This window comes from Balaenoptera physalus, assembly GCF_965194825.1.
Source record: "Balaenoptera physalus genome assembly, chromosome: 11".
NCBI classification, from domain to species: Eukaryota; Metazoa; Chordata; class Mammalia; order Artiodactyla; family Balaenopteridae; genus Balaenoptera; species Balaenoptera physalus.
Genome location: NC_138896.1, coordinates 37,121,249 through 37,140,747, shown reverse-complemented (window position 1 = coordinate 37,140,747; position 19,499 = coordinate 37,121,249). Strand labels below are relative to the sequence as shown.

Genomic DNA, 19,499 nt, shown 5'->3' with positions numbered 1-19,499 from the left:
ACTAATTATTAGAGAAATGCAAATCAAAACTACAATGAGGTATCACCTCACTCCTGTTAGAATGGGCATCATCAGAAAATCTACAAACAACAAATGCTGGAGAGGGTGTAGAGAAAAGGGAACCCTCTTGCACTGTTGGTGGGAATGTAAATTGATACAGCCACTATGGAGAACAATATGGAGGTTCCTTAAAAAAACTAAAAATAGAATTACCATATGACCCAGCAATCCCACTACTGGGCATATACCCAGAGAAAACCGTAATTCAAAAAGACACATGCACCCGAATGTTCATTGCAGCACTATTTACAATAGCCAGGTCATGGAAGCAACCTAAATGCCCATCGACAGACGAATGGATAAAGAAGTTGTGGTACATATATACAATGGAATATTACTCAGCCATAAAAAGGAACGAAATTGAGTCATTTGTTGAGAAGTGGATGGATCTAGAGACTGTCATACAGAGTGAAGTAAGTCAGAAAGAGAAAAAGAAATATCGTATATTAATGCATGTATGTGGAACCTAGAAAAATGGTACAGATGAGCCGGTTTGCAGGGCAGAAGTTGAGACACAGATGTAGAGAATGGACATATGGACACCAAGGGGGGAAAACTGCGGTGGGGTGGGGATGGTGGTGTGCTGAATTGGGCGATTGGGATTGACATGTATACACTGATGTGTATAAAATTGATGCCTAATAAGACCCTGCAGTATAAAAAAACAAACAAAACAACTAATACTAAACTTTCATTGGGTTATTTGTATGGAAATATGTTAATATAAATGTTTCAAACATTACATGAAATTTCTAAAAATCTTATATGTTCTGGTATAATGTTATAAGTAATAATCCTAGTTATTACTTTAAAATGTATATCTCAGAAATAACTAATTTTCTTGTCAACTGCATTATTATGAACTTTCATCAAATCTTTAACAGTGGTCATTTTTAAGTCTTTTGTCATTTACAGACAGTTCTGGGTGTACTCTGATGCTTTTGCAAATATGTTCCTATAAAAGGCTTTCATCTTCAAGAAATTCATGGAAAAGACTCTGACAAGTACAGGTTTCTGGTAACTGACTGTACTGCTGAACTGAATGAATAAGCATTTTCAGAACTCTAATGAAAAACTGATGAACTAATAAAAGTGCTAACAAAAGATCAAGATGAAAAAAAAATTAATTACATGGGACTGAGTGAACTGATTTGGATGAGTATAATTTTTGTGACTTTCTCTCTGAATTAAAAAAAAAAAATCCGAAAAAAAAAAAAAATGAAGCCCACACATTTTTGGTCAGTTAATCTATGACAAAGGAGGCAAGAATATACAATGGAGAAAAGGCAGTCTCTTCAATAAGTGGTGCTGGGAAAACTGGACAACTACATGTAAAAGAATGAAATTAGAACATTTTCTCACACCATATACAAAAATAAACTCAAAATGGATTAAAGACCTAAATGTAAGGCTGGAAAACATAAAACTCCTAGAAGAAAACATAGGTAGAACACTCTTTGACCTGAATTGTAGCAATATTTTTTTGGATCTGTCTTCTAAGGCAAAGGAAACAAAAGCAAAAATGAACAAATGAGACCTAATTAAACTTAAAAGCTTTTGCCCAGCAAAGGAAATCCTCAACAAAACAAGAAGACAGCCTGCTGAATGGGAGAAAATATTTGCATATGATATGACTGATAAGGGGTTGAGATCCAACATATATAAACAGCTTATAAATATCAAAAAAAAAACCCTAGATTGATAAATGGGCAGCAGACCTGAATAGACATTTTTCCAAAGAAGACATGCAGGTGGCTAACAGGCACATGAAAAGGTGCTCAGCATTGCTAGTCATCAGAGAAATGCAAATCAAAACCACAATGAGATGTCACCTTACACCTGTCAGAATGTCTATCAGTAAAAAGACCACAAATAACAAATGTTGGCAAGGATGTGGAAAAAAGGGAACCCTCATAAACTCTTGGTGGGAATGTAGATTGGTGTAGCCACTGTGGAAAACAGTATGGAGGTTCCTCAAAAAAACTAAAAATAGAACTACTATATGATCGGAAGAAAATGAAAACATTAATTTGAAAAGATACATGCACTCCAGTGTTCATAGAAGCATTATATATAATAGCCAAGACATGGGAGCAACCTAATTGTCCATCCACAGACAAATGGATAAAGAAGATGTGATATATGGAATACTACTCAGCCATAAAAAAGAATGAAATTTTGCCATTTGCAACAATGTGGATGGACCTGGAGGGTATTATGCTTAGTGAAATAAGTCAGAGAAAGACAAATACTGTATGTTATCACTTATATGTGGAACCTAAAAATTAAAACAAATGGATGAATATAACAAAGTAGAAAAAAATAGTGTATCAATATTGTTTCATTAATTGTAACAAACATACCATACTCTAGTGTATGATGTTAATGTTAGGGGAAATTGGGTTCTGGGTATATAGGAACTCTCTATACCACCACAGCAACTTTTCTGTAAATCTAAAACTGTCCTAGAAATAAAACTTATTATTAAGAAAAAGAAAATACTTCTGAGTGACATACAGCTAGAATTGCTTATAATTATCCCCTGATGGAATTAAAAAATTTTTTTTTAAATGAAGGAAAATTCGGATAAACCAAAAAGTTTCCTGTGATGATCCTAGGTTCCAATATGAGAACTATATTGATTCTCATGTCTATCACTTGCAAAGACCCAATCAGCTTCTATTAATTAACTGTAAACTCTTTTCATCTAATCTGAAATTTCATCTAATCTGAAATTGAGAAATAGAAACTGGTTTTCCCATGCCCTCCAAAGAAGTTTATGAAAGAGCGAAAAGCCCGTAGATCCTGATTATGGGTCTTTTGCTTATCTTCTACTTTACTTAATACTTCTTTTATTTTTATATATCAGTAGAAGTATTCATAAATGAAAAAAATTATAGACACTGAATCCTCCTCTGATGCAGTGATAAAGCTCAAAGTTTGCTCTGATTGTACTCGAAGGAGAACAGGTTGAAGAATGCAGGGTAATTTAGCAAAGCAAGAATGCCTGTGTATCCTTTTGTAAGGGAGAATTTTTAATCTCCAAAATAAATGCTGAGCCTTTGTGTGGAAAGCATTCTGATTCATCTTTATTCATTCTTCTTAAACTTGACCTGTAGTGGATGGTAAAAACTTCCAAGTTGAATAATAACCTTAATCCCCTAGAAACGTTTGCTCAGATATTTCTGAAACTGGTTCACAGTTCCCCTCTTCACAAGTTCATTTCTACTAGTGTTTGACCTTCTGGAAGGTACAGAGTGCCCCTGAAACTGTAGTTAGGTCAGAGAACTAAAAGACTGATGCGGATGTACTTTGTGAGCTAGTCTGTGTTCTGTTATAAATGATCTCCATCTTGGTGTTCTTTCCTGGTCAATTTATTTTGTGTTCCTGGGATCTTTCCACAGAGCAACACAAACTGTATTAGAATCTTATCTTTTAGTGGGCTTTTGGCCAGATGTCCAGAGCTCCAGATTTTAGAGAGTGTAGCATTACTTTTTACGCTGTGAAATTACAGGCTTGATGTTATAGCACTTTTTCTTTTTTAAAGCCATTAATTCGTCCTATGGTCACAGGTAAATAGCCCAAATTTATGTGATGTAATTGGTGTAGTGAGATGTCTGATTTATCCAGTTTTGGAAAACCATTTTCAGAACATGGATAAACATGTATTTGTACATTCCCATTGCTCCCAACAAGCTCTGTAGAGAATTTCAGGGGAATAAAAGTAAAGGTGACTTCTTTGTCCCTGGGAATAAAAATTAGTTGCACACAAAAGAAGTGAGTTGTGTTGGCCTGAGTTCTTCTCAGCCCCTTTCTTTTAGTCTAAATATTGGTCTATTAAGTGATTGCAGAGTTTAACAGTCATGTGCGACCTTTATGCTTCATTTATGTTTTCGTTTTCCCATTATTTGAAATAGAGATAAGAATAGTTCTCAAACTCACTGAAATTTTAGGGCTCAAGATCTGTCAGCTTTGCTCTTTGGTTTAGATTTTATCTAAAGTAGGTAAATTTCTACTGGGCTTCTGATATTTCTCTTTCTCTGTTGAAATCATTGACATATTAAACTGAAAACAAGACTAATTCCAAGATCAAATTGCTCAGTGCAACACAGCTAAAAAAAAAAAAAATTAATTAAAAAAACAAAAACAAAAACAAAACATGATAGGCATTTAAAAAAAAATTGCTCAGTGGTCAAAAGGGAATAGTTCTATTTTTCTGATTAACTAGATTTTAATATCCTTGAAGGTGAGATGCTGGAATATCTGACCCAATGCCTAGCAGGTATTAATAGTGGTTGTTCAGTAAAAATTACCCCTTTCCTCTTTTATGACCAAGATCTTTGGTCTCTAATTAGCAGACAAAGAAAAACTGAGCTAATTTATTATATTACCAGAAGGATATATGTTTTTACAACTGAAAATACAATCCAGTGTGAACAATTTTTTTAAAAAATAAATTTATTTATTTATTTTTGGCTGCATTGGGTCTTCGTTGCTGCACACGGGCTTTCTCTAGTTGTGGCGAGCGGGGGCTACTCTTCATTGTGGTGCGTGGCCTTATTGCAGTGGCTTCTCTTGTTGCAGAACACAGGCTCTAGGCGCACGGGCTTCAGTAGTTGTGGCACGCAGGCTCAGTAGTAGTGTCTCGTGGGCTCTAGAGCACAGGCTCAGTAGTTGTGGCACATGGGCTTAGTTGCTCCATGGCATGTGGGACCTTCCCGGACCAGGGCTCAAACCTAAGTCCCATGCACTGGCAGGCGGATTCTCAACCACTGCGCCACCAGGGACCCAAGTGTGAACATTTTAAATAAAGGAGACTCCAGAAGTTTTGTCCAATTTAATAGAGTCTGAATTATAGAACACTCAGAGATGTGATTTTTTAAAAAAAATAACTATAGTACTATGTGTCTGTGTGTTATATAAGCCTATATATCCATAAATTAGGTTTGGTTCAACAATAAACACTTGACAATCTCTATGAAGTTATTATGAGTACAAAGATGATACCCACAGGAAGTTTAGAGTCTGGTTCTGAATTATATTGCTGTATTTTAATTTATAATTATTAAAACATGTTTTATATTGTATTTGCTTATAAATGGGAATTAATGAAATTTAAGTAAATGAACTTGTACTGTCAAAAGCCATGCAGAATGTCAAGGTTCCTGTTTGTATCTCTTTTCCTTCTGCCTTTAGGACACCCCTCAGTCACTGTTTATCACTGTCGTTCTCTATATCTGTCCGTCATCTTCTGTGTTCTGAATGAAAACACTCTAATTTATTTTTTCTTTAGGGCTCTAATATTGAGTGGCAACTCACTTTTTCTTCTTGTCAGCTTTCCTATTTAATTTTATTTATTATATTTCATATCAGACCGAAGGATGACCAAGGCTCGACGTTCAGCTTCCTGGGGCCAGCTTTCTAGGTTTAACAGTGTGGTCCCTTGGAGGAAATTTTGAGTACTGTATTTTAAAAATTTGGTAACATGGAGTTTGGTGTAGAAGATGAAGAGAGGTTATTATAGAAGGGGCTTCAAATTAATGTCCTAGAACTCGGATGTATTCAGTTTGGGATCTTGTGGTCATAGAAAACTTTTGTGTTATTTTGAAGTTGATTTCTGATAGTAGATATTTGGTAGAATCTTGGCAAAGGAGGAACCTGATTTCTAAGACATTAGCTCTTAGAATTACTGTATTGCCTGCCTTGGAGATGTGATGGGTTCTGTTTTGTTTTGTTTTGTTTTGGCTGCGCTGCGTGGCTTGTGGGATTTAGTTTCCCAACCATGGGTCAAACCCATGCCCCCTGCAGTGGAAGCACAGAGTTCTAACCCCTGGACTGCCAGGGAATTCCTGTCATGGGTGTCCTTTTTCTCTGGGATTTTTTCCCCTTCCGCCCTCCCTCTCTCTTTTTCTTTTCTTCTTTCCTTCTACTTGAGGACAGCAGTGTCCTGATACCGGTGACATACTATAGGAAATAAAAAAACTTACCTGTTTTTGACAAGACTAGGTAGCTGTTCATTAAGATGGAAGTGACCAATACTACATGCAACAAATTTTCATTTGCACCTTTGATTCTGTAATTTCTAAATTTTTGATAATTTGAGTGTGCAACATATAAATTCATAACCTTCAAACTTGATCTTTTAGCCCAACACATGATGTTATTGTAGAATAGAAATGGTGTGGAAAAATGAAATCCAGAGATATTCTCAAAGTTTAACCACTTAAAGTTAAAATTTCCATCCCTTTTATTAAATGTCTAGATGTAAAAAGATCAGCATCATGTGGTAAAGGTATACTAAAGTGAAAAACAAAGTGATTCTTTTGTGGGTTCAGTGAATAATCAGCCAGGGCTTTGCCAAAGTCTGTAAAATACAGGTCTTGAACTAGAAAATCATCATGATCCCTTCTAACTGAAAGTTGGTGATTTTCTTGGTATCACAAATTGGTGGAAGTATATGTGGGTAGTGTAATGCTCAACCTGTAACAAGAAGAGACGCACAATCTTCAAGGAGATAATCAGCTTCTGAAAGAGCAGTGGCTTTGAAGCTTTTATATGAGTAAGATTGAAAATGAGAGTCTACTCAGCACATTTGCAGAGAATCTTTGATAAATTTTTAGTGCCATTTCAAATCCCAGCAGCTCCACATAGGATGGCTTTATTTTGGGCTCTGTTATGGACGTATTCTATATATCTAGTCTCACTTGTTGGTGCATTTTTTGAAAAAGAGTACTGAAGTCTCAAAGATTGGGTTTAATATCTTTACCAAAAGATAGAGACATTGACAGATAGTTTCTAAGGATAATTCCTTGCAGTCAAACCTTAATTTCTTTTTAGTGCCAATATATAAAATGAGTATAGGTGTGTATTGTTACATTGCCAATAAGAACTAACATTGATTGCCAAAAATATACTTTTAATAGCACCCAACTTTTCTAGATCAGAATCATGCAATGTAGTAGAAGGCACTCTTAAACAAGATCAAGAAGTCTCTGTCCTCTCAGTTTTGGGCTCTTAGGCAAGTCATTTAATCACTCAGAGACAGTTTACTTATTTGTAGAATGATAATACTACCTATTCCATCTGTATCTTAGAATTCTCATGAGAAAAAAATGACATGATGTATATTAAAGCATTTTGAAAGTAGTACTCAAAGAATTCATGGCTATGGTACCGTCACAAGTGCATTTTCCGATTGGGAAGGGAAATCTTTCAATAATTTAAAATTATTTATTGAACTAGTTTCTACACACTTTTCAGAATTAATGAAACTGAGGTCTGTCTCACATAATTAGTAAGTTCAGATTCAGGACTGTGACTTATGTCTCCTGAACAATCCAGTTACTCTTTTTTTATATATATAAATTTATTTATTTTTGTTTGTTTATTTTTGGCTGCGTTGGGTCTTCGTTGCTGCGCGCGGACTTTCTCTAGCTGCGGTGAGTGGGGGATACTCTTTGTTGTGGTGCGCGGGCTTCTCATTTGTGATGGCTTCTCTTGTTGTGGAGCATGGTCTCTAGGCTCACGGGCTTCAGTAGTTGTGGCTGTTAGGCTCTAGAGCCCAGGCTCAGTAGTTGTGGCGCATGGGCTTAGTTGCTCCGCGGCATGTGGGATCTTCCTGGACCAGGGTTCGAACCTGTGTCCCCTGCATTGGCAGATGGATTCTTAACCACTCTGCCACCAGGGAGTTACTCTTTTTCTGCACACCATATTGATTATAGTTTTTTCCCTTTAGACTCAAATTTAGATATGTACTTTCTCTTAAAAGTACTGTCTTTCTCTTAAAAATGGTCTTTCTCTTAAGAGAGAGGGAAAGGAGGAAAGAGAAAGAAAAGGAAAGGAAGGGGGTAAAAACTGGTTTTGTACCCTTATTTCCTTTTTAGACAAAAATATTTTAGATTTCTGGAAGGATAATTATAACTAAGGCACTGAAGTAAAAAATGTACAGTAGTCTCCCCTTATCTGCAGGGGATATATTCCAAGCCCCCCAGCAGATTCCTGAAACTGCAGATAGTACTGAACCCTATATATACTATGTTTTTTCCTAAGTTAAGGGACCGGTAGTGTATATAGTGTAGGTATGCTGGGCAAAGGGATGATTCACGTCCTGGGTGGAATGGAGTGGGACAGCATGAGATTTCATCACGCTACTCAGAACAGCGTGCAATTTAAAACTTATGGAATTTTCCATGTAGTATATTCAGACTGAGGTTGACCACAGGTAACTGAAACTGTGGAAAGTGGAACTGTGGTCAAGGGGTTACTACTGATTCTAGATTGTAACAGGCAAGCTCCAGTTTGATCAAATCTGATCCTCTGGTATTCTGCGCTCTGATGGTGGAGGTTTCTTAAGGCTGGGGCCATTATGTGTAGAATCCAGTAAGAACTGTGAGTTTTTTTTTACTTGATTCTAAGTAAGTCATGATCATGTGTATTTTCAGCATATGTGGTGGAATTATTTATTGTAAGAAGTAGAAAATAGTGTTGACAGAAGCTACCTTTCTCAAAACACCATTACAGAGTAATTTTGCTTCCTTTGCCAGTTATGACAAATAGCTTTCCATTTATACAGTGTTACATAAGAATCTGAACACATTAAATCAAATAATCATTTTTCCTATAATGATGGATTTTTAAAAAATCTTTTTAATTATTATACAGTTATTACATTCTGCATTGTTAATAACGTGCAGCTTGCCAGGAGGAGAATATTACAGCTGAACAATCTTAATTTGACCAGGTTTCTAGAACAGGATAGGATTCAGAAATCACTGTAGGTTTATAGTTCTTTGCTATGTATGAGGTAAAGTAGACAACTTGGGTGTCATCAATCTATACTAAACTGAATGTACAATTCAGGGGACATGAGCACATATATGGACGTTTGGCAGATTTATTAAGCCTATAATTCTGGTTCTTTGAAATCCCTTTAAAAAAGTTATTAATTAGGTAATCACAGATCATTGAACCAGAGGATCTTCTCATGGTGTGCTAAATGAACTCAGATGAAGGCAGAGCCAGCTAATTTAGCTACTCTCCCCTTCATGGTATCGTTCTGAGGCTCACATTGAAGATACATAATATAGGTTACTTTTGCTTCAGTTTCCTGTAGTGACAGTTCAACATGCATCATACCTCAGAGAAGGTCATCATCTGCCCAATTTGACACACAGTATACAATTCATATATAACCTTTTGTATGGGAAGGAGTTGGGGGAGAGTGTTTAACGGACCTGAGGTAATGTTTAATAACAGAAGATGTAAGTTAAATTGACCAGCTGTTGTGTGTCTCTACGTTTAATGTAATAGAATGTAGGATGGTGAGAAATTTCACACTAATTTTATTTCACACTAAATAATTCTAGTTGTTTCTTTTTTATACAGAACATGTGAAATTTGTTGAATTAAGAGGGTGTCCTTTCCAAATTAAATACAAATTTGGCTTTCTTCAGAAAGTCTGCAGTGTTCTAAATGCAAAATAACCTACTTGCACCCAGCTAAAACATAGCTTCTTTATGAATAACACAGGGTACAAAATTCAGCCGCATGCTTCTCCTGAGGAGAAAACAAAACTTCTGCATAATACTGACATGTGTTCAGCCTACAGAGCAGGGGATAAGATTTTTTTTTTTTTTTAACTGATGGTTTTGTCAGCTCTGGGTTGTTCAGAGGAGGGAGGAACAACAGGTGTAGATTCCTTGAAATCACAGGCTGTCAAAAGTTCCACGGACCTTAGGAATCGCCTCACCTACTGTGTATAATATCTTAACACTCTGTCCCCCACCCCAAATCCAGACTCACCTGAGAGAGCCAGCACTGTTCCAATAGTAAAGTCACAACCTGGGGATTGGAGCAGAGGATTAAAAAATTTGACAAGTGGTTCTAATTGCTCCTGTAGTCACAGTCAGTCTCTCTCTCTCCCTCCCTCTCCCTCTCTCTCCTTCTCCCTCTCTCCCTCTTTCCCTCTCCCCCTCTCCCTCTTTCCCTCTCCCCCTCTCCCCCCTCTCCCTCTCTCCCTCTCCCCCTCTCCCCCTCTCCCTCCCTCCCTCTCTCTCTCTCTCCCTCTCCCCCTCCCTCCCTCTCTCTCTCCCTCCCTCCCTCCCTCTCCCTCTCTCCCTCCCTCCCTCTGTCTCTCCCTCCCCCCTCTCCCTCCCTCTCTCCCCCTCTCCCTCTCTCCCTCTCCCTCACAGTGCACACACACACATGTCCTATTGAGAGTCCAGCATTCCCAGAGAAAGGAGAGGTATGGAGAAGTTATTTCAATTTGGTGGTTCTCAGACTTTGGATTGCATTAAGTTGTTGAAAAGAATATTAGAGAGAAGGGAAAGTGACCAACGTAGGATTGCCAGCTTTTATTTAGTTGGATATTTGAAAAGAAATCACTAACATACAGTTGACATAAATTTTAACAAACGTAATAGGTAACAATGTAGAATATATTTAGCTTTTTAAAAACTGATATGTTCTTACTCTTATTTATTAAAGTTTTTTTTTTGATGTGGACCATTTTTAAAGTCTTTATTGAATTTGTTACAATATTGCTTCTGTTTTATGTCTTTTGGTTTTTTGGCCTTGAGGCATGTGGGGTCTTAGCTCTCCGACCAGGGATCGAACCTGCACCCCCTGCATTGGAAGGCGAAGTCTTAACCATTGGACCACCAGGGAAGTCCCCCTTATTCTTATTTAACTATGGCCCAGGATTTAGGAATTACTAATCAAGTGGTCATAATTAACTTGAACAATAACGTAACAATTTAAAATTAAAAATTATGATATTAGCCTATGGCAGCTCAAAGTTCTTGCCCAGTGGTAAGCACTGCTGCAGAATAGTATTTTTAGTTAATTTTAGGTTCAACAACTAAAGAGGCTTCTAGAAAATTTGAACACAACTGAGAAAGCAACACAAATCAGTTTCAGTAGGTACTCACAAAGGTGGGTGGTATACATTGCCATATTGAATTATTGACAGTAATTCTCGTGAGATTGTGGAATGGATACCTTGAATTCTTGAAGAATGATTTAGGGACTTGATATTCTCAAGTATAATCCAGGGACAATCTACATTAGCATCACTTGAGAGCTGCTGGAAATGTAGACTATCAGGCCCCACCCAAAACCTGCTGAATCAGAATCTGCATTTTAACAAGGTCTCCCAGGTGATTCACATGCATAGCAGAGTTAGATACTGATTTAGGGGATCTTTGTAAAAGCCAGAGTTTCAATTAGGTAATTTTCACATAGCCTTTGCCTCGTCTCCTTAACAGGTGTTCCAAAACTAGGATTATCAGAGGAAGTAAATTGCTTTAAATAGCAACTAAGACTAGTCTAAAAATATAGTACAGAGAGGCCTTGAGACTGACATAAATGATAACGTGATTTATAATTAGCTTATCAATTAGATATAAGTTGGTATCTCAAAAGAAATTGGAAGCTGTTTTTAAGTTTTATCTTTTCAGGTTTAGTTTTATATTTAGAAAACCTCGGTATAATCACAAATACAGGGACTTTTTTTTAAACAGGAAGAATTTTATGTCACAGTTTTTGAACTACACCATTAACAAGCAATGGAATTTTGAAATTAAAAATGAAAAGTTGGAAAGTACCTTAGGAGTTTATCTACTTCACCACCACGCCCCCCCCACCCCACCCCCCACCCCCACTCCTCTAGCCCATCCAGTTTCAGGGCTCTGTTTACAGTAAACATTTTGAATATGAGACTTCCACTCTGTTTGGACATGTGTAGCCACCGGGAGATACTGCCTCCCTCCCTGTTTTTCCCTCCCCCCTATCTTTTTTTTTTTCTTTCTCCCTCTTTTCTGCTCCACAGATAGTTTCACTGTTTAAGCTTCTTGAGGACAGTACTAAACTTCTTGAGGACTTTGTCTAGTACTTACACGAAGACTGTTGTTCTCTTGAAGGGTATAATAGGTTTAGACCTGCTGAGTGTGATATGATATGTGAGAATCACAATGGAATTTCTAGTAATAGATATTTAAATATATAATCACTCCTTTATGCTTATATACAGGGTTCAGAGCTTTTAGGCCCCTGTAATTAAGAATTCCCTTGAGGATGCTTACCTGCAAGCATGTTCAAAGGCTGGCTCTCTTATTCCTGTAGTAGAATTGGTTCCTTTATATGTGTTATCAGTAAATACTAAGTGCTTGAATTGCCTTCTGTGGAGGAACTGAATGATTGGAGTATCTGAGCAGAAGGGAATCATTATATACCTTTTTGTATCTTTTGAATTTTGAGCCCTATAAATAATTACTAATCAAATAAATAGTTAAATAAAATTTAAATTTAAAGAAAGATTTTCTAAGAGTGTGTGATTCTGATACCAGGCAATTTTATGTGGAAAGGGAGAAAATATGAGGTTGAGATGGCATTTTGACAAAGGATAAAGGATTTTGGCCTCACTTCCCACTAATATCCTACACTTTTGGTGGTGGAGTTCTTGTTTTTCTCCCTCAGCAGCAAGTAACTTCTAGAATACTGCTGGATGTCAGGTTGTAAGAGAGTCAGTGTTTATCTCCCATCCTGTAGTCTTCAGTGTAAATATCTGAAATTGGTTGTATCAGGAGAGATGAAAGCGTCTTCCACATCTCTCTCTTACATCTGTTAGTCTGCAAGAGCCTGCCAAAGCTGTATTCTAAACTCTTTATAAGACCCTGCCATAACCTATAATGTGTAGCCACCATCCACATTTTGTTTTGGAAGTGGGGTTGATTTAGCTACTTTTGGAGGGGGTTCTCCAGGAAATTTCTGGGCCAGAATAGGTCTCCTCTTTCCAACTGTATTCACATACTAACATAGAGACCTCTCTTTGCTTTGATCTGGACACATTTTAAGGGAGCAGATGCGATGACTGGTAGTTATCACTGCCTTTTAAGTTACAAACTGTGATTAGTCACCCAGAATAACAGTAGGTTACAGTTAATAGTACCGTCTCTGAAATTTAAAGTTTATATCTTATCATTTGTTTTGGTCTTCCTGATGAAATGAGAATACTTAGGGGGAGAATGTTGTGGAGAAAAAAATATGTTTACTTTGTTTCATTTCTCTCAGATAACTCCTCAGAAGGGTACAGCCTGCCCTGGAGCCTAAAGCCTCAGTACAGGATTTTGAAAGTTCATATATGATAGCATCATTTTGATTAGGTTCAGTGGTATGCCTTTCACTTTCATCTGCAGCTGTGAGTCTTTTCATGCCTTTGTTAGTGCTTCAGTGGGAATGTAGTAATGACAGATTGTGAAAAGCTCTAACTTTTCTGTTTCAGTTTGTTAATTTAGCTGAACTTTTCTCTAAATACTCTGTATGCAAATTATGAAAGATAGCTAGTGAATGCTTAATTACAAGGTCGCATTTGAAGATAGATATTCCCATAGGGCTCTGCTTTACATATCTAGTAGTTCGTGGTTGTCCCAGAACCCTGAAAAGAATACGAACTTGTAATTCATTGCTCCACTCTGGTGAAATCTGCAACTTGATAGCGAAGACTTCCTTTACCAGTTGAATTGAGTGTGCGTGACAACACTGGTATATTGGGTGTACCTGTGATGGTATTTGGCTATTGTATAGTTCTTCTGGGGTAGATTAGAAAACCATTTTCTGTTTGCATAAATAATTTTATACATATGAATATGATTACATGATTTTAAGAAATAAGTACACCCTTTGTGAACTTCTAAGATAGGTGATGCATGCTGGTATATAAAATCAGCATTGGATTAGAAATTTGTTTTTACTCCATATTTAACTTGATAACCTTGGGCAAGTCACTTTTTCTGGGCATTAATTTCCTCTTCTGTAAAAATAGGAAAGTAGACAATGTGTTATTTAAGGTCTCAGTATTTTGTTGATTATTTGTCTAGTTGTATATAGTTTACAGCAGTTTTATAAATGAAGAAGTAAATTAGTTAAGATACTTTAGTAGATGACTGAAGAAAAACCTTGATAATCATGAATTTGGAAAGGGGAGGAAAAACCCCACAACATTACTGTTAGTAATAGTTTGTAGAAAAGCAACAGATTTCTCTTAAGGACGACAGATGTTCAGGACCAGCCCTGGAGTGCCTTTAGGCATCCTTTCGGCGTTCCTTCCTGAGGCCCACTCTCCCAGCACTGAGCCAGTGCGTGTGCTCTCCTCTCTGCCCGTCTGTATTCCTCTCCCGGGGGATGCTGAGGCTCCCCCTTTGATACCTGTCTTTTTCCCAGTCATCAACCCATCCCTTCATGCTGCATTAAGAATTTTCTGGTTCCAGTGTTCCAGAGTTCTAAACTAACATGATAAACTATGTTGATTTTTTTAAAAAGTTTTATTGAGATATAATTCACATTCCATAAAATTCACCCATTTAAAGTTTACAGTTGAGTAGTTTTTAGTATATTCACAAGAGTTGTGCAGCCATCACTGCAATCTTATTTTAGAATATTTTCATCTCCCCAAAAAGAAACTCTGTACCCATAAACTATATTGATTTGATCATACTTAATGTGGATCCTTAACCACATATTTTGTACAGTAGTTGCAGATCTCTTGAACACCATTTAATAACTCAAAGGAGTGAGTCTAGTGGTGGAGGTTTCAGACACCGTGATAAGGGTATAAGAGACAGATCATTTTGGTGTTTCCCATGCTCTGCTGCTCTGCCCAGTAATTAGGGCAGGCCCAAGAGATGGAATGAATGGATTACCTCATTTGTATTTTATTAAGTATTAGGACACATAGTTTTGGGGAAAACTGGGCTTGTTACTGAAGGTTCCGTGGCTGGCTGGTAGCAATGACCATGCGAGAACAGTGATAAGGGGACATGTTCCAGACTTAATGTGGTAAGCAACAGTGACTGAATGTTGTGAATAGTAAAATAATTACCACCTCTACTCATGCGTGTTTTGCATTTGTAGATCTTTACATGTAGGGACCTGTAAACCTTTGTGATGGACCTTTAAAGCGCCAAAGGAGAAAAATTATTTCTCTGTATGTATGCCTTCATTTTGACCATCTCTTTTTATTCTTCTTCTGATTAAGTCTTGACCTATTATTGTTAGAATCAGTTTATTTTGCAGGTTTTTAATGGAATTTTATTTTTTATTTATTTTTGAATATACATTTATTTATTTAAAATTTTTTTGGCTGTGTCAGGTCGCAGTTGTGGCATGTGGGATCCTTCATTGTGGCGCATGGGCTTCTCTAGTTGTGGCGTGAGGGCTAAGTTGCCCTGTGGCACATGGGATCTTAGTTCCCCAACCAGGGATCGAACCCACGTCCCCTGCATTGGAAGGCGATTCTTAACCACTGGACCACCAGGGAGGTCCCCTTTAATGGAATTTTAAATCAGCTTTTTTTGAGATACAATTTATTTAAAATAAAATTCACTGATGTTTAAGAGTATATAACTTGATGAGTTTTGACATATGTATATAGTTGTGCGACCACCACCACGATCATGATATGTATAGCATTTCCATTATCCCCCAAAGTTTCCTCATACCTCTTTGTAGTCATCCTCTTCCTTCATCCCTGGTTCCTGACAACCACTGATCTGCTTTCTGGCACTATCATTTTGCTTTTTTCTAAAAATTCATACCACTGGAAGTGTATAGCATTTAGTCTCTTGCGTCTGTCTTCTTTCACTTAGCATAATATTTCTGGGACTCCTTTATGTTGTTGCTTGTTTCTGTAGTTTGTTCCTTTTTGTTGCTTTTTGTTGTGTGGATTTACCATAGTTTGAGTTGACAGACCTGTGGGTTGCTTTCAGTTTGGGCTATTTTTAGTTAAGCTGCTATGAACATTTGATTATAGGTCTTTGTATTGACATATGCTTATATATTTTTTGCATAAATACACAAGAGTGGCATTTTGGGGTTGTATGTATGATGAAATATAGCAAGTGTATGGTAACTGTATAGGAAACTGGTAAACTGTTTTCCAAAGTGGCTGTACCGCATTATAGTCCCACCAGTAATGTGTGACAGTTCCAGTTGCTCCACATCCATGTCAGTGCTTGGTATTGTCAGTCTTTTCAAATTTTAGCCATTCTAGTGAGTGTGTGGTAATATCTCATTGTGGTTTTAATTTGCATTTCCTTAAAGTTTGTTTTTAGTGGATGTGAATATGTACTTCGTGGCACTTGTGTTAAAAGTACCAAATAGGAAGTCGTTTTACGGGTTTTGTGTTTTTCTTTTCATGTTCTGTTACCATTTTGCTTTGTAATCTTTATGTTCACAGAATATAATTTGATTCTCCACAATCAGCAGCACAATTATTTTATATTAATTGGTTGTCTAGAAATCTGTTACACTTAAAATATCAAATACTGTAGTTCTTTGTGAATTGTACCTTATCAATTAGGATTCTGGAGAAATAAAACATTATGTAGATCTTCAAAATGGTTTTAACCTTTTTCTCAGTTAACTAAAGGATACATAGCTGTATTTCATAAGTCATTCTTTTTTTTTTTTTTGGTGAAACAATAATACAAAAGTTTAAAATAAAAAGAGAAGGATATACCCAAGTTTTGAACATTGGGATATAGCACTTTGATGGAAATTATGTAGAAGTATTCAGAATTGAGATTTTCAGCCTAATGTGCTTCAGTACATTTTAAATGGGGTTGGGGTTGGGAAAGACAGTAGTGGAATGCTGCTGCATGCCCTGTAATGCAGATACTCTCATCCCTGTTGGAGAAATTGTATCTTGTTCCCGAGAAGTAGGGGAAACATTTGGTAAAATATCTGAGCAGCCAAATTTGATATCCCAACTGTTAACACTTCATTGCCCTGAGGGAGTCTCTCCTTTCTGTTTGAGACTGCTTTTTAATCTTTATGTAATGAGGTGATAGGCTCCAGAAATCTTAACTTGAATGTCAATTAAGGGCCTTTGAGAAATAGGGGAGAGTGAGGGATACATCAGACTTGGCCACCCTCTAGTGGCCGCTGTGGCCATATTGCAATTTAACTGATCCTCTTTTAGTGTACATCAGAAAGGATAATGACTGAGGGACTTGTTTCTATAGAATTCTTTTCCTTATTGCAGAGTGAAATATCTGGATTGATGAACAACTTTAGTAAGGAGTTACTTGAAATTACAGCATTGGTTATCTGGGTAGTATGATTACAGATGACTTTATTTTCATAATTATACTTTGTGTATTTTCTTAATTTTATTCAGTTAACTTTTTGTGTTTTAAGCCAGAGGAATATTATTAAGGGAGATTCATGGGTAAGAAAGCTCCTTACTGCTCACGTCTATATACCAGGCACTGTTAAATACATCATCCCTAATCCTTAAAATACAGATTTGAGTTGCCTTGATTCCTAGGTACAAGATTCTCAACCTTGTTTGGGTTTTTAATGGAACACTGATCATTTGCTAACATTTCTGTGGCACAAAGTTCTTGCTGATGCTGTTTCCCAGAATGTTCTTTCACTTCTGTTTCAACCTTCCCAGTAAAGTCCTCTTCATCCTCTAATGATTATCTCAAATGTCACTTTCTTTCTGGACCACTCACCATGCTTGTGAACTTTCGAAGTAAATATGTTCTGTGTTCCTATTACTCTTTTTTTTTTGGCTACATTGGGTCTTTGTTGCTGTGCACGGGCTTTCTCTAGTTATGGTGAGTGAGGGCTACTTTTCATTGCGGTACGCAGGCTTCTCATTGTAGTGGCTTCTCTTGTTGCGGAGCACGGGCTCTAGGCGTGCGGGCTCAGTAGTTGTGGCTCGCGGGCTCTAGAGCATAGGCTCAGTAGTTGTGGTGCACGGGCTTAGTTGCTCTGCGGCATGTGGGATCTTCCCGGTCCAGGGCTTGAACCCGTGTCCCCTGCATTGGCAGGCGGACTCCCAACCACTTTGCCACCAGGGAAGCCCCCTATTAGTCTTAAAATGTTTTTAGTATGGTACTTACTGCCATCTGCTGTAGTTATTATGTGTGTTGCCTATTTCCTGGCTTTGCTGTGCCTTTTTATATCCTATAGCCCCAGAACAGCACACAATTGGAAGTATTTGCCTAAAACCATATGTTGAGAGCTTCTGCATGCCTCCATTTGAAATTTGATTATATTTTCCTTGTTTATTTTCATCAGTTGTTTGGAACTGTAATGTATTATCCTGGAACCAGTATTTCAAGTAGTGTGTAGGTGCCTAATCCCTAAAACTGATTTCAAAACTTTGGTGTACATTTAAAAACTCTGGGGAGTTTTAAAAATCCATGTACCTAGGCCACCTCCCCCCCATACCAATAAATAAATAAAAGTATTTGGGATGGGAGCAGGCATCGGTATTTTGTAAAGATCTCCACAATTTTAATCTGAAGCAAAATTTATGAGCCACTGCGCTATTTAACTTATAATGCATAGGTAAAGTTAAACTCATGCCATTTGCTTTTTATAGGAAAATACCTTTCCTGAATCAGGTGCAAGGTGTTTTGATGGCTTAAAACCTATAAATAACTAACAGGCTTAATATCCAGGTATTTGATGATAAAAGAGGATTTTGTTTTCTTTTTGTATGTTGTATATTTTTTCAGTTTACTCTCAAATGGTTCCAAAAAATATTCAGCGGGAGAAAATGAATGATAAGGCAAATTGAGCAAAGTGTAAATGGTTAGTGAATCTTGTAAAGGCTATATGGAAGTTCCCTTTATTAGTCTTGTACCTTTTCTGTAAAAGTTTATAAAACTTTATAAAACTTTTAAAAAGTTTTGTTAAAAAAAAAGAGTTTGTTAACTTGGATCTCTAACTGGTAAATATTGAGAGATTTTTGTTGTTAATTTTAAAAACACAGGTGGGCAGAATGCATCTTAGCTTTCAGTCATCTCATTTCACTCACATTGTCATTTATCTGGAATTCTTTTCCTCCTGGGGCCCTGTTTTCTAAAGGGAGAAGGCTCCCCCGCCCAATACTGAGAGGATGGTATCTAGTTAAGCATCATCCCACTTCTCTGTCTCTTTTTTCTGCTTCCTAGGCACAAAATACTGTTTCCTCTAAGGGTGCCTAAAGGTGATGCAGGTACAATTCTGTGAATTCAGAAAATAATTATTGAGGTTTTCTAAACACAAAGCAATTTGCTAATTGCTGTGTTGTTGATTCATTCATTCATTGATTCATTCATTCGTTCATACATGGAGTTTAATGATTTTCCTGTAGAAGGGTTTGAGTGTATTTTAAATTACATTTAAAAAAAAAATAAATTTATTTATTTATTTTTGGCTGTGTTGGGTCTTCGTTTCTGTGCGAGGGCTTTCTCTAGTTGCAGCGAGCGGGGGCCACTCTTCATCGGGGTGCGCGGGCCTCTCACTATCGCGGCCTCTCGTTGCAGAGCACAGGCTCCAGATGCGCAGGCTCAGTAGTTGTGGCTCACGGGCCCAGTTGCTCCGCGGCATGTGGGATCTTCCCAGACCAGGGCTTGAACCCGTGTCCCCTGCATTAGCAGGCGGAT

General features: G+C 37.3%; 1 protein-coding gene across 2 annotated transcripts in view; it reads left to right on the top strand.

Annotated features, from left to right (window-relative positions):
• Positions 1–19,499, top strand: part of ZFAND3 (zinc finger AN1-type containing 3) — a 329,704-nt gene that overhangs the window by 190,767 nt on the left and 119,438 nt on the right. The window lies entirely within an intron of this gene.